Here is a 14723-nt window from a genome sequence, read left to right on the forward strand (position 1 = left end):
CTGATATTTTGTGTGCATTCCCATTCCTACGAACGGGGAAGGAACCACTGGCACTAAAAGGTCTGTGGACATGGGACAGCCTTCGTGCCATGGCCTCTTATCTCTGGAGTGTGTTGGATAATGTGATGGGGCTCAACCTGAGGTGCACGGGGATCTCCCCACAGGTGCAAATGACACTCGTGCAGGTCGACTCTTTCGGGCACAAAGCCCAGTTGACTTGTTCAGCGAAGCCAGCGGCGACTGCCAGGGGGTTAGAGGTTAGCGTAAGCCGCTCCGGGCCACCGCGGCCCACTGGCTCTGAACAGCAGGGTCAGACCCGCTGCCAGGTAAAAGCACTCCGAAGCACACCAGCAACACAGACACCAGAAGAAAAAGAAAAGTAGGGAAACTCTTGAGCGAGGGATTATGCCTGCATCCAGCATGGAAAATCTGGGCTTTTATCCCAGTCATACAGCTTAAAGATAGAAGTAGATTTTAAAAGGCACAATGGATCAGTACCAATGACATGATTTGTTTATTTGACTGGGAGCTGTTCAGCATCTGATGGTATTCAGCGGGAACTGTGGACTATTTCACAAATTAAAATATCATCGGCAAACCTTTATCGCTCATGAAAAAACAAACAAACAACAAATTAAAAAAAGAAAGGCTGTAAAAATTACCAGTTTATTTCATTGAATCTTTATTTCATAATTGGTCAAATTTAAATAACTTCCAAGATAAAAAAAAATCAACCCAAATAAATAGATTTTTGACTCATATTGAATACTTCAGGACTTCTATATTTTGATGGTATGTCAAAACTTTTCAAAAAAGATTAGAAAAGACCCTTGCATCATGAATTTATTCATTTTAAACTTTTTGTTTTTATTGTACATTTGTTTTCATGGAACAAATCCTAATAAATGGAAACATGGGGAGGAATCTACATGTACATAAAGGTTCAACAATATGCTTTTTGGTGTCCAAAATAGGTGTGACAAGGTGAGGTTGCTGTTTCTCCATGTTAGGCCCTGTGATGGTCCGATGACCTGTCCTGGATGGACCCTACTCTTCACCCGGTGTCAGGCCGAATCGGAGACCTAACTTGGACAAATCTGGACTATAAGGCCGATAGACTGAGTGTGGTTTGCTCTGAACCCACAACAACAACATGAGCCAACTGTTAAGGCTCGATCACATTTACCAATGACTTCATGCAAATGGACGTAATGCACACGCAAACGCAACCTTTCGGTCAGAAGGTGAAAGCTGCGATCAGACTTTCGAAAACCACACTCAAGATCAGAAGCACATTTTTCTGAACTATGCAGTCATCTGATCCACAGGCCCACAAAAGTGCATCTCTACTTCAAACCTTGGCTGACCAATCGCAGTTACTGCAGGCTTGAATTAGGCTCATTACGACTTTAGTTTTTGTTTATGTGTTTTCTCTTCTTCACAGGCAATTAGGTTTTTACAAGATACCTTTGACCTTTTCATCTTGTCTTCATCAGAAACGTCATCCGGATCTGTCAAAAGTGACGGGTCGGTCACCCCCCCGGTTAACACCAGCCGATAAAAAGACACGTCATCCACCGTCACCAGATCACGTTTCTGATGAAGATGAGAGAATCCACTCGAAACGGACAAAAGACTTTTGTAAAAACCTCCTTGCCTGAAGAGAAGAAAGATAAAATACAATTGGCAGACTGATATTCCACATTGAATTGTGAACAACTGCTTAAAAATAGAAGGAAATGAATATTTCCAACATCTAGTGGTTAAGGGGCAAACGTCATGTGATCACATCATGCATGAAAAAATCCTTTCAAAGGCAGTGGAGAAATACATCGAGAAGGATTTTTTATTTTTTTTGTTTAACATTCCAAACAGTTCATTTAAGTGCTGTTATATTTGGGAAAGAAATTAGAATGCATTTCATTCATTTCTTTGTTTTGTCTGTTATATTGTATCTGTTTTCAAATGCAGTTTTTACTTGCATTTCCATTTATACAGTGCACGTAGAGGATTTTTCCGCTCAGTCCCTTCACAGTTAGCTGCCATCCAAGCGACATCAGCAATGTGCATGTCATTTTCATATTTGAGCGGTGACTGGAAAGAAAAAAAAAGAAGAAAAAAAAAACCGCATCATAAAATCTAGACCAAACACATTTGCTAACATATTAATGAAGCCCAACTGCCAGGAGAGACAGTGCAACCGTATAGATACATCACTTTAGCCCCGGGCATGTTAACAGCCGTGTCAGTTTTCTCGACGGAGTCCCTCAAGGCTGCCGGCACAAAAGATACTTCAGTTCGAGGAGCGGTGGAGTCGGGAGGGTGGAGGCCTCCTCCCTCAATGCCACCTCTGCACATGAAAAGGTAATTGTCTCCTCCTTACCCGGAGAGATGGGTGTATTTCTATGACCTATACTAGGTACTCCTCTCCCTCTCTCACGCAGCCCGAGATGTCACAGTGGTTTGCCATAATTACTTTTGCTGATAGAGGTGAGAGAGGACATTTGCATCAGATGAGGCTCCGAGTGGTTGGGTCTCCACCGCTCGCCATGTTCAGCTTTTAATGTCACTGTAATCTCTAAAGGTTAGCACTGGCAGCATGGCTGGATATCTCCACAACTAGCTGAATCAGTGCTTTGGGAATAAGGTTTGACATTGAGTTCCGTTAAACGTGAAAACACACATGCAGCCACAAACACACGGAAACGCCGGAGGAAGGGAGGTGCGGTGCGTCTTCCTTGGCTCAAACTGCTTTACTATTACCCCTGCAATAACATTCAAGAGCACGATCGGCAAGGTCGGGCTGTGATTTCAGAGACCCGCTCCTCTAGAGCCATTTGGCCCAGAAACACATGGAACTGGTACTGCCAGTACTTTTTGTTGCCAAAGGATATTTTCACCGTGGACTAGCTGCTGCCTTCGACTGTGTTCACCTGCACATTTCTCAACCTCCATGTATCGGAAGTTTTCAGCACAACTCCAATACATGCTTATTATTTTTATTTTTTTTTGCCAATTTGTGCATGCACTGAGCGTTGACTATGACAAAGTATAAGTCCAATTACTGCCTCTTGGCTACAACATCCAGTCAGTTCCTCAAGTAAATTATCTCCAGACGACTCAAATATTGTGCGACAATAATGGTGTGCCACAGTGACTACTAAAATAGGATCAAGCACGTTGCACAGTGGATAAATCTGCCCAATTATAAAGACATTTCTTCAAGATATTGAATTTTTATTAAGAATTAGTGACGTGACATCTGGCCCATGAAATCTTTACATGCAAATGAACGTGCCTTTAAAAAAAAAAAAAATTCTTCAAGGTGTTTCTGAAGATATTACATGAACAGAATGGGCGGATTTCCACAGCTCTCACAGATATAAATGAATTATAATAATATATGATCATTTTTAGGTGATTTAAAATATGTAATATCTTTGCACCATGTATGTAAATCCTTGTAATGTCGCGTAACAATCAAAGTCAGGTGAAAAAAAGGCCGAGTGAAAACAGTGAAATGGAAGAGAAGCATACAGTTGTATGAAAGAAAAACCACTAAAGTTCTGCCCAAGTATCTGAGCGTTCACCGAGGACGGCTGAACAAAATAATGACTCGTCCGTTTTGACAAGCACAGTTCATCTTTGAAGGAGTCGGAGAGCCATTCTTTCCTGACAACAATTGAAGCCCCTCTCTATGGAAAATGGCCGTGGAAAAAAAGAGGAGGGCATTCATGAATGGAGGTCATGAAGTTGTTTTGGTTTTTTTAACCTTCTAAACACGTTCAGATGGACACCTGCTGTCCAGATATTGATTACCATAGTCCCTGTGATGAAAGGCTGTATTGGTTCCATTATTGGAGACGAGGGATTTGTGACTAGTCCACCAAACATCTGTCCTCAGCACCAAAAATAGTCATCTGTGTTGTATCCATGTGCCAGTCACCGCTGAACTGTGTTGCTTCATACCCTTTCACTCAACGTTTGTATTTGCAGTTTGCACGTTCTCCCTGTACCTTGGTTCTCTATGGGTGCTTCAGCCTAATTAAACCCACCAAAGATGTGTGTGTGTGTGTGTGTGTGTGTGTGTGTGTGTGTGTGTGTGTGTGTGTGTGTGTGTGTGTGTGTGTGTGTGTGTGTGTGTGTGTGTGAAGTTTATGTGGTGACTAAAACATTTCTCGTAGATGTTAACATACATGTGTGATTTCCCTTTGATGGAACAGCAACCTGAAGCTGGTTAAAGCTGTATGATGGATGGATGGATGGATGGATGGATGGATGGATGGATGGATGGATGGATGGATGGATGGATGGATGGATGGATGGATGGATGAGTTGGGTATGCACTTTTATTTTTCTGTACTTTTACTTTTTGATATAGGGAAATAATGAAGAGCGCAATTCGTACACATTTAATAATCCCGTACTTGAAATTCAGATATAATCAAACTGGCTCCTCTAATTTCAAAACTGACAAGTGACTTTTTTGGGGGGGAGGGGGTTGTGGGGGAGGTGTTAGTCACACAAGTAAGCAGGGAACAAAGCATTATGTTAGTATTTAAAGTGGGAAGAAAGAAAAGCTCTCACGAGCCTCTAAAGGCTGCAATTTAGATATGTCCTTGAATCCACTTAACAGTTGTACAATGATGCTGCAGAGGTGTGCGATCCAGAAAGCCTGCATCCCTCTCTGCCTTTGTGCAACGTGTTTTTTTTTTTTTTTTTTTTGTGTGTTTTTTCTCCTATTCCGCCCCATCTCCCACTCGGGGCGAGCGATTCTGCCTTCGCTAGTCTCTAAATCCCACACCTCTCAGAGCATACTTGTCTGTTCGTCACACATTCTCTATTCTCATCCTTTCTTTTCTTAGGGTTGTAGGGGCTCTCTGTTTTGTTTCTTACATTCTGGTGACATTTGGAAAGTGCCAGTATTTTTGCCTTGAGACGTTGTGCACGTTGCCCACACCTCTTTGTCCCCCACAAAAAAAAAAAAAAAAACACGCATATACGCACGCATCCGATGCAGATACACTATCAGGCTTCCTCGCCCCGGAGCCTGCCCCCCCCCGGGCGCTCATCTACCTCGGAGAAGCAGGAGCTTGGCTGCGGAGGCTCCGGTAGGTTCAGTGCGCCGCCTGCCAATGGCGTTCTTGTGATCTGCGGCCAGCTGGTGACAGATCTACATTAAGCTTATGGTATTTTTCACTGTTCGCTCCTCTCCTCTACTTTCCTGACACTGGGGGCGCCGAGTTGCTGGGAGTCCACTAAAATCAGTGGGATATCCACACTCCCGTGGGGTCGGCTCCTCTCACAAGGCAGCCAAGAGATACAGGATGCTGAGTGGGTTTTGCAGCTCGCAGAGAAACACCACGTGGGTGCGCGCCAAAGATAGTGTCGTACCAACAGTCCAGGGGGAACTTTACACTTCTTTGGTATGTTCCTCCAAGAAAAAGAATAATCCACCCGCGTGTTTTCACTTTTGTTTTAGTTGGTTATTCTTTGAGAAAAAGTAATCTGATATACACTACTCACACCAAGGTAGGGATATTCGGCTTTCAGGTGAAATTTGAGGACGAACCTAAAATGGAGTATCGCCTTTCCAAATGAACTTAATGTGACCTTCTCTTTTGAATGCACATGTCCGTCCTTTCGATGTTTCACTACAGTTTTTGCACAACTTGATTTGCCCTATCAAAGAACTTTATGGCAAGATTAACCCAAGTGTCACATCAGACCATTGGAAACTTGCAGGAGGCCACCTGCACAGGGTACCTGACCACACCAGCAGGCACAGGCCTCATCGTCTTCATGGACCAGGGAGCATTTACACTGGAGGAGGAACCGGTGGGCCTCGGTGCTCTTCTCTGATGAAAGAGCAGAAGTTGATGGCCGCCAACAGACGTCAAGGAGAGCGCTCTGAATCAGACACTGTTGTCACCAGACGAGCCTTTGGTGGTTGTTGGTGAGGCTCATAGCTCTGTTCCATAGAACCTGAATGAACCGAAGGCCGTCCTTTAAGAAGAGTTTGACGCCTCAGCAGACTATAAGCTCACTTGTGAACAGCAGGAGAAGTTATCGAGCTGTAATTGTTGTTCATGGGCACGTGACACTGACATTAAAAACCTGGAATACCTGCTGCTGCTGTTGGCTTTTGCTTCCAGAAACTGTTAGATTAGGAAATCACCACTGCATGCTTCTACTTAAATGCTCTACTTTCATGACATGAATTCACTGTCGCAGGAACCTTCTTTGGTTTCCCATGTATTTCACCTGAAAGCCAAATATCCAAACCTTTTCACAGACAAGGCAGCAATCATCTCAAGAACTTAAGTTTTTATCATCTGTGATGGATTTTCAGCCAGTGTCAATGATCAATGTCGATGACCCGTCTAGACAGAAGCCCTTGAGTCTGAGTGACTTACACCACAAACTTGACACTTGAGAACCTGACAGCCAACAATGTGTCATAAAACTCTATTAGCGAAGAGAGAAAAAAAGAGAGAAAAAACAACAACATTGCAGTAGCTTTCAAGAGTAGTTTTTAATTTAACCGGAAAATGATTTTCTTTTCTCAGGATTTGGAAGCAATTTGGTTTTCAGTGATTAGGCTGCGCAAAGCTGGCAAACCACAGCACATATTGTATGCCTACATTAGGCATTCCCCTGGTACAGTTCAAAATTAATTAGAAAATGAAAAACTGGGAGGGGGGGGGGGGGGGGGGATTCTGGTGGGTTATTAAAATATGTAGAAGTGCCTGTTATTTCAGGATGCAGTAAAATGAAGGGATATGTCAATTTCAAGGCTGGAAACAAGTTTCTTTTATTAAAAGAAAAAAAAAAAATATATATATATATATATATATATATAAATAAAACACCAAAAGTATAACAACAGCAGTTTGGTTCTGGCTCCTTTTGGTTTCAGTCACTGTCATTTGAAGAGCTCAAGTACATTTCAAGCAACTCCACTCCAGCTCAGACTTCAAGTGGTGGATTACAATAAAAGGAATTCACACAAACTGCTGTCCTTTAAGTCGTTCTTTGGAAGACGGCCATCAATGCGAAAGAGCACAAATTGCACCTTTTGTGTTGTGTTGTCTGTTCGATCTTGCTGAAATGATGACCCTGCCTTTTGTGTCTTGGTAATTCTAAAGCTCAGTTTTCCCAATATTATTTAGTTGTAATTCCTACCACCATGTCAGACGGCACGAACCAAGACCAGACAATTCATCCTATTCCATACTTTCCTTTTAAGACAATGATCCGTCAACAAAATATGCCTATTGAAATATTAGATATACCCTCAGCTTCTTTTCTTTTTTTTTTCAAACAATAATTAAGAAAACCATACAGAGAAAAGGTCCCACGTCCATATTTTTCCTGCATGTGCACTTCCCTAGAAGCTCCTCATCCCGTCTGCCATATTTTGCCATTTCCCATGCATAATCCACACACAGTGGATTGGACACACCCAAACCGGTTTGCCAGTTGGTTGTGACATTCCTGCAGACATCAATTGGTGCGTGGGGAAATTTACAACGCGGGCGTGGAGAAATAGTGTTCAGCTACCCGAACATTTGCCTCATGATGCGTCTATAAAATTAGTGAGAGCCGACGGAAAAAGATTGCACTCCAGCAGAGAGTCGGAGCGATGGCGAACAGCTGCTGATGAACGGAGAGTGACGGGCAGCGACGGAAAAAAAACAAAAACAAACCGACAACACAGAGCCAGCTGTCGTTCTCCAAAGGGGGATCATCTGCTTATTAACACTCCATCCAGCAGGAAAGGCTCGTCGTGGCATCGCTCGGTGCAGCGAGCGGCTCAGAGGTGAGGCGAGACCCGGCGCCGAGAGGTGAAGACGTCTTCGTCGCTTCGTCCACCGTCATTTTCTATCAGGTTCTGTTTCTATCCGCACCTCGAGGCATCCTGATTGAGAGTATAATTCTTAAGATGAGGGGTGGAAAGGGGGTCGAAAAGAGAAGAAAAACACACAAAAAAAGCCGATATTGTCGGTTTGGAGCCGGCATTATTGTTTGTGTTTGTCATTCCGGAGCTGTACTTTATTTCATCGCAGCCACTCTTTTGTGTGGGCGATAAATTGGCAATCAGCCCGTCACATTATCATTCAAATGGTCACTGCCGAGCTCCTGCGGGGGGGGTCAAGGCCCGTCTCGGTGCCGGAGAGGGAGCGCCATTATGTTGCGCTCCTAAAGATCATTTACTTCAGCTTTCTGGACCATACCCTGTGTTCTCATTCTTTATACATTCTGGAGTCTGCACTGATGTGGCTATTTAATGAGGCTTTTTTTTATTCTTTCTCTGCTGCGTCACGGCGTCTCGGCTTCCCCCCGAGACCCAGCGAAACAAGAGACTATGGATACACGTGAGGGACGGGAGCGAGAAGCTGTGAAAATGAGACGTACAAGTAAAAAAGTAAACACTGGCTCCAGAGGAACAATGGCGGTGATGCATTCGCCGCGAACACGCTCCTGATGCTCATAACACGGCCTCTGCATTCGGGTGTCTGGAACGGAGCATTCATTATCACGGCATCTATCACCCTTAAAAATGTCAGCTGGAAAAGCGTGCGCGCCTTTTTTTTTTTTTTTTTTTTACTCTTTCCTTGAGTGCGCAGCCTTGCAATTCAACAGGCGTGCAAATGTCAAGCGCAAAGTGTGGAAATGACTAATCTGACCTCAGTCTACTCATATCGTTTCCTCTGCTGCGCATTAACAAGTGTGTGGATTTGTTTTAATTATTTATTTTTAAAAGAAAGTCCATTTGGGTGATTTTATTCTCTCTTTGTGTTCATTTTAAAGCTACAACCCGAAGCTGATTGCAACCCCGACCGGGATTTATTTACACCACCACTGAGCCGCCAGCTGCAGTCCGTGGCCGGGACTTGTTTTTGTCTCTCAGCCTCGAAGAGTAAAACCTGCGCCACGCTGTCTTCTTTGAAACTCCGCTCCTGTCGGACGACCCTCATTTGAAATCAGAGCACACGCCCGCTTTCCGTGCCATGCGGCCCCTCTGGAAGAAACAGCTGTTCGCATGAATGTTTAATGTACGCCCACATTGGCGTGCCATTTCAACAGATGAAAATGTTCAGGATCACCTCCAACTCACAATCACAAACCTCCCCTGTTTAAGCCTTTTCAAGTCCCAGCCATTTGAAAATGTCAAACGTCTCGTCCAGTGGATTGCAGCACTTAAAAATGTTACGGGTTAGGAAAACAAACGCAGCCGTGGCAGTAATGTTGACTAATTGTTGCAGGAGAGAAGCTCCAGGTGCAGAAAACAAGGCAAAGTAGGGAAAGTGAGTTTTGGTGAGATATTTGAGCCTTCTGTAGTTACAAGTGTAATTTAATTAGTTTTTTTCGAGAGCTTACAGATACGCAGCGTACGGGATAATACCACTGATGACCTGTGGGGGCAGTGTTGTGCAGTGGTGCTCATGTGTGACATGTGAGTGAAAAGAACAAAGAAAACCACAGATCATGAGAGAAACCAGAAATAATGATGTCTAATGTTATAGTAAGATAAATTATCGCCTGAGACAGAGTTTTAAATACTAACAGGGGCACAAATACTTATTTTAGCCATGATCAACCATTGCTGTTTGGATTAGAAACACTGTCCCACGTGAAACCAGCATCGCGCACTGCCTTCTACAAGATGTATTAAATTGAATGTATTTATGTGCATTAAGGAAACATATTTGGGCTATGAGGCTGCATTTATAGTTCAGGCAAAAGTGGTGAAAATCCGCTCTTTCTGCCCATATGTGACTCATGCCAAATATTTAAACAGCATCAATTTGACTAATTCCAACCTAGTTCACTTTCACTGGTGGTTCTAAATCTAAAACATAGACAATCTTTTAAAATGAGTTACTGGTCTGAAGGATCATTTCATAGCAATTCTGACTGAAGGCATAGACATATATAAGGGGACCACAGACATATATAATTAGACTCATGCTACATATTGGGGCTCATGTATGAGCGTGGTTGCCATCTTGGACGAGGACTCGCGTCACCTCCAGTGCGTTTACATCCATTGAAGAAAAAGGTCATAATACAATTAAAATTGTCCTTAAAACCTTTTCATTTGTTTCATGCAGAAACAATAATGGAAATAATTAAAGCTTATATTAGCTATTTATGTCGCAATGCAGCTCATTTTATATGAGGGCAGCTTATGTAACACCGGAGTTTGATGTCAGTTGGCATTTAACCTCGAACGCGAAAGAATCACAAAAAAAGCGGAATTGTGCCTTAAGACCTGAAGTGTGAACGATGGCCTAAGTTGTATGAACTGTATACAATAAAAAAAAACTTATCGTGTAGAATGTCTCATGTTCAGGTTAAATGGCAAAAGGCTAGTAATATCTGAGAGTCATCTAAAAGAAAATAGGAGAAAGAGATTCTCTACTGTGTTAAAGACAGTAAATAGTGCAACAGTCTTGACTGATTTTGGAGATTTGGTCGTCTAAAATCCACAATGTTAACACAGGAAGAAGAATCACAAGAAATCATGGTAGTTTTGGCTCCTTGCCCTTCTGGACAAAACACTTTATCCAGTGTAATCACTGCACCGACTCAGAAACCTTTGCGGACCATTGTCTGTCAACACGGGTCAATACGGCGACCACAATACATGCTGCTAAGAAGAAACCAGACATAAACAAAGATACCACCGACTATCCTGGGCCCAAATGAAATTAGGATGGACTGAGGTGAAGTAAATAAATATCTGGTGAGCTGATTCAGCCACTTCTGTCGGGGTTCAGATCAAAATCTGAAGCCCTGATTACAAATCAAGTATGAAGTGTCCTCCAAAGAAGGGAAGAACCAGCCAGCTTGTTGCTGACACTCGGTTCAAAAGCCAGCATCCGCAATGGTATGAGGGCGCATTAGTACACATGGCATGGGTGACTTGCACATCTGGCATCATTAATACTGGCCAGTGTTTACAGGTTTTGAAGCAACATATGCTTCCATCTTTCGGGGGAAGGTCTTGCTTCTTTCCGGAAGACGATGCCAAACCACGTACCGCGTGTTCGGATGCCAACTGCAGAGTCCAGGTGGTAGACTGACCTGCCTGCTGCCCATGACAGTCAGAGAACATCTGACATATTTATTAAATAAACAAAAACAAAAACCAAAAAAAGGGTGGAGACACATGATACTATGTGAAAATCTTTTTTAGCTCAGGTGTAAACAGCTCATAAAGTCGCCAAGCTGCAACTTTTAGAAAATAACACACAGCGAATTATTTATTTATTTATTTTTTCACAGAAATATTCAGGGACGCTCCGATACCAATACCAGTATCTGTTATATGGTCCGATACTGCTCAGAGTACTCGTACTCCCTGATACAGCTTGGCAAGTACCGCGTGACGTCATGTGTCGGCAACGCCTCCAGCAGGTGAGCAGGAGAAGTATTGTCGGCGGTTTGGAGACTCTTCAGTATGAATGAGAATGACAAACGCAAGAAAGGCTGCAAACTACGATTTTCCAAAAAGCAAAGAGAAGGGGTGAAAACTCGTTTGTACGTCAGCAACTTCGTCACCAGAGACATTTGGACCAGCGGAGTTCGCCGCGATACTTCACCGCTCATCACACTTGTCGTAAGAGAAAAGTAGCACAGACGCTGTCTCTCGCTGGCAGAGTAACATCAACCCAGGTTACTACTAGTGAACTGTAGTTCTGTTACCATGTTGATGAACTCCTGTTCACTAAAGCAGAGCCTCATTAACACCCGACCAACTCCGGCTCACGAGCCTCATTAGCATTAGCCGCTATCCACAGTCGCTAAGATGCATTGGTAGGCAAATAAACCTTTTATTTATATATCGTAAACAGTGGCGTACTGAAGAGGCTATAGGCTCATAGGCTATAGGCTTCTTTTCAAGCAGCCCAAGAAACACCAATTCTAGAAACAGTGGCATGTATGATGACATTTTTAACTGAAAATCCTTCATAGTATTTTGGTCATTGTCACATAATTTTGGTCAAATTTGTCAGTTCCCAATATCTGCCTCATCAGGACCCGCCTTACTCGGCCTCTGATTGGCTCATCGGTCCTCGTGCTGCACAAGGGGGACAAAAAGGCAATCTGGCTTGTAGAAGCTGCTGAGTGGTGCATCATGGGGGATTTAGAGGAGGGTACATGCAGCGATGACTGAAAGATGAATGGGTATACACCGTATACCGACGCAACCACTGATCTTAAATGCTGCTTCGTCGATTTGTCATTAGTTCACCAATCACTAATATTCAGCGTATAGAACGTCTTCCTCCCACTGGCCGATATAACCAACAACAACAATCCAGATATGTGCAGCTTGATATAAAACAACTTCAGGTACTACATCAAAGTAACTAGCTAGAAAGTAACTCCACTACTAACTAAATCACGCTGCCGTCCAAATCTTTAGTAAACTCGTTAACGCCATCGAATCTGACTCGAGAGTGAAACGTGGAAATGAGCCAACAAAGCAATGTGTTCATGGAGTGAGAGCACAAAATCAAGCAGAACAAAAACTGCTGACAGACTTACGAATAAAACAATAAAAAAACCCAAAAAGAACAACATGCCCACACAGTCGACATTATTATCTGTGATATGACATGCAGTCATTGAATAATTTGTTTGTTTGCCGAGAAACACGAGTAAGCAAACGGAACAAGATATTATAGCTTCACGGCCACATTATGTGATGACATCGGATTATTGTGGGATTCATTCATTAAGTCGCCCCCGTGGTGAAGGCCAGAGTGGCATTAGCTCTGACTTATTGCTTTTTTCTGACATGTAAACACTGAAATATGATACTGGGGGTTATCGTTAGGATGGCGGCGGGGCTGTAGAAGTAAGTGATGGCTCGACTTTCCCATCAAGCGATGACTGGATTTCAACTGTGCGTTAACTAACGACCACGAGGGAAGCGCTATTCCACATTTAGCAATGATGTCCAGCAGTCTCACTCACCTATCTTTTATCTGATTTATCTAGAAGAAGAAAAAAAAAAAAAAAAAGGCTAGAGCGGAATAAACCAAAAAGTATACACGCCGGGTTTGAATACACGGCCCCGTCCAGAAGAGCAACGCCGTTGTCAATACGGCTGCGGGTTTACAATTGTTGTGCTTGGCGACCGCTGTCTGCATCGCACAAGTGTGAAACGCAATAACACCACCAAAGTGCAACTGTTGGCGGTCAATATTTTCCCTCTCCCGATAAACCCTCCGGGCAGGAGCACTCCTTCGTCTGGCCAACACAAACACAGCTTTGCTGATTCAATCTGTCACACTGTGTGAACATGGGGCCAAAAATCAAAAAACTGGGGGGGAAAAAAAAACTCCAAAGCAAACAGAACTATATTTATATAGTATTTAGAAGTCCTTGTCTCACCAGTCTGCATTATCTGCTCCACAATGTGTTTATTGATGGGAGTTTAAACGCCCCAAGGAAATGTTAACGTATTGCAGATTTTTCTGTTCTTTCCCATTTTTCTTTAGATTTTGCTCGTTACCATTGTTTGTTTGATACTATTAATGATAATAATAATAATATTAATAATAATAATAATAATAATAATAATAATAATAATAATAATAATAATAATAATAATAATAATAATAATACAACCTATCCTTAACCACTGTTTTCCTTTTCTTCACTATTCAATTGATTTGCTGTACTGTGAAGCAATAATGCCAGTAGGTGTCACTGTTGCACCGTTCCTTTCAAAAGAACAGATTGCTGTGCGTTCAGTTTGTCCCTCTCAGGACACCGTAGTGCTGAGGTTTCGCACTCTGTGAGCCATTATTTCCTTCATTTTGTTTTGTCCCGCGGTGCAAGGTAAGCAGCATCGCAGTGTCCAGAAACACGTGGTTAAAAGCTTTTAAAATAAACGAAGTACTTATTCACAGTAACTGTTTATTAGTAAACCAGGCTACATTTTAGAATGAGAGAGCATGTACCGCCTTTAAATTCGATTTTCAAATTCAATTTTTTTTTATTTAGACCCCATTTACAATGATTTCAATTGAAAACACAAAACGTTTGTTCCTTTGGGTTTGAAATGATGCTTTCCAATGTTTTTCAGATGTCAGGGGCTCACGCACCACAAGCACTACGACACATTTCCCTCACATTTTGTCCCATTTACTGAGACTTTATCGTTGAATGTCTCTGGCTACGACTGCCCCAGAGGGATTTTCATCAGGACAAATTGTGACACAATTTCTGAATTTCAAAAGTCAACAGAGCGCGTGCAAATTTCACATTTATCCGTTAATATTAGGGATCCTTTGACACCAATACCAGTATCGGGTCAATCAAATCTGAAAGTTGCCCCCTCTGTTATGAAGGATTTTTACCGGAAATACCTTGAAATGTCATAAAATCAAATATCCCACGACTCAGAGGTAAAGTACACTTGGTCTTTAGCTGACTTTAAGAACAAATACACACCAGCCTCTATTGCTCCTGTTCTCACTTTGACTGGCTTTCCTTCCAGAAAGTCACCTCTCTGCAAGAACACACTTGAAATGAAATGGAAAAGCAAACTGAACGTCCAAACAGAGTCAGTTTGAGGAGGTGGAGCGGGTTTCACCTCCACCATCGATTTGCCAGAACATGTCCACATGGCTGAAAGTGACAGTATCAGTATAACGTGTTTTGCGGCCGTTATAATGTGCCGCATGAGTCCATCCACG

At 42.7% G+C, this 14723-nt stretch overlaps 1 protein-coding gene across 1 annotated transcript in view; it reads right to left on the bottom strand.

Moving 5' to 3' along the window:
* Positions 1-14723, bottom strand: part of mgat4c (mgat4 family member C) — a 169549-nt gene that overhangs the window by 61418 nt on the left and 93408 nt on the right. The gene's annotated exons all lie outside the window — the stretch shown is intronic.

Source organism: Lipophrys pholis (assembly GCF_963383615.2).
Source record: "Lipophrys pholis genome assembly, chromosome: 11".
In the NCBI taxonomy this organism is placed as follows: Eukaryota; Metazoa; Chordata; class Actinopteri; order Blenniiformes; family Blenniidae; genus Lipophrys; species Lipophrys pholis.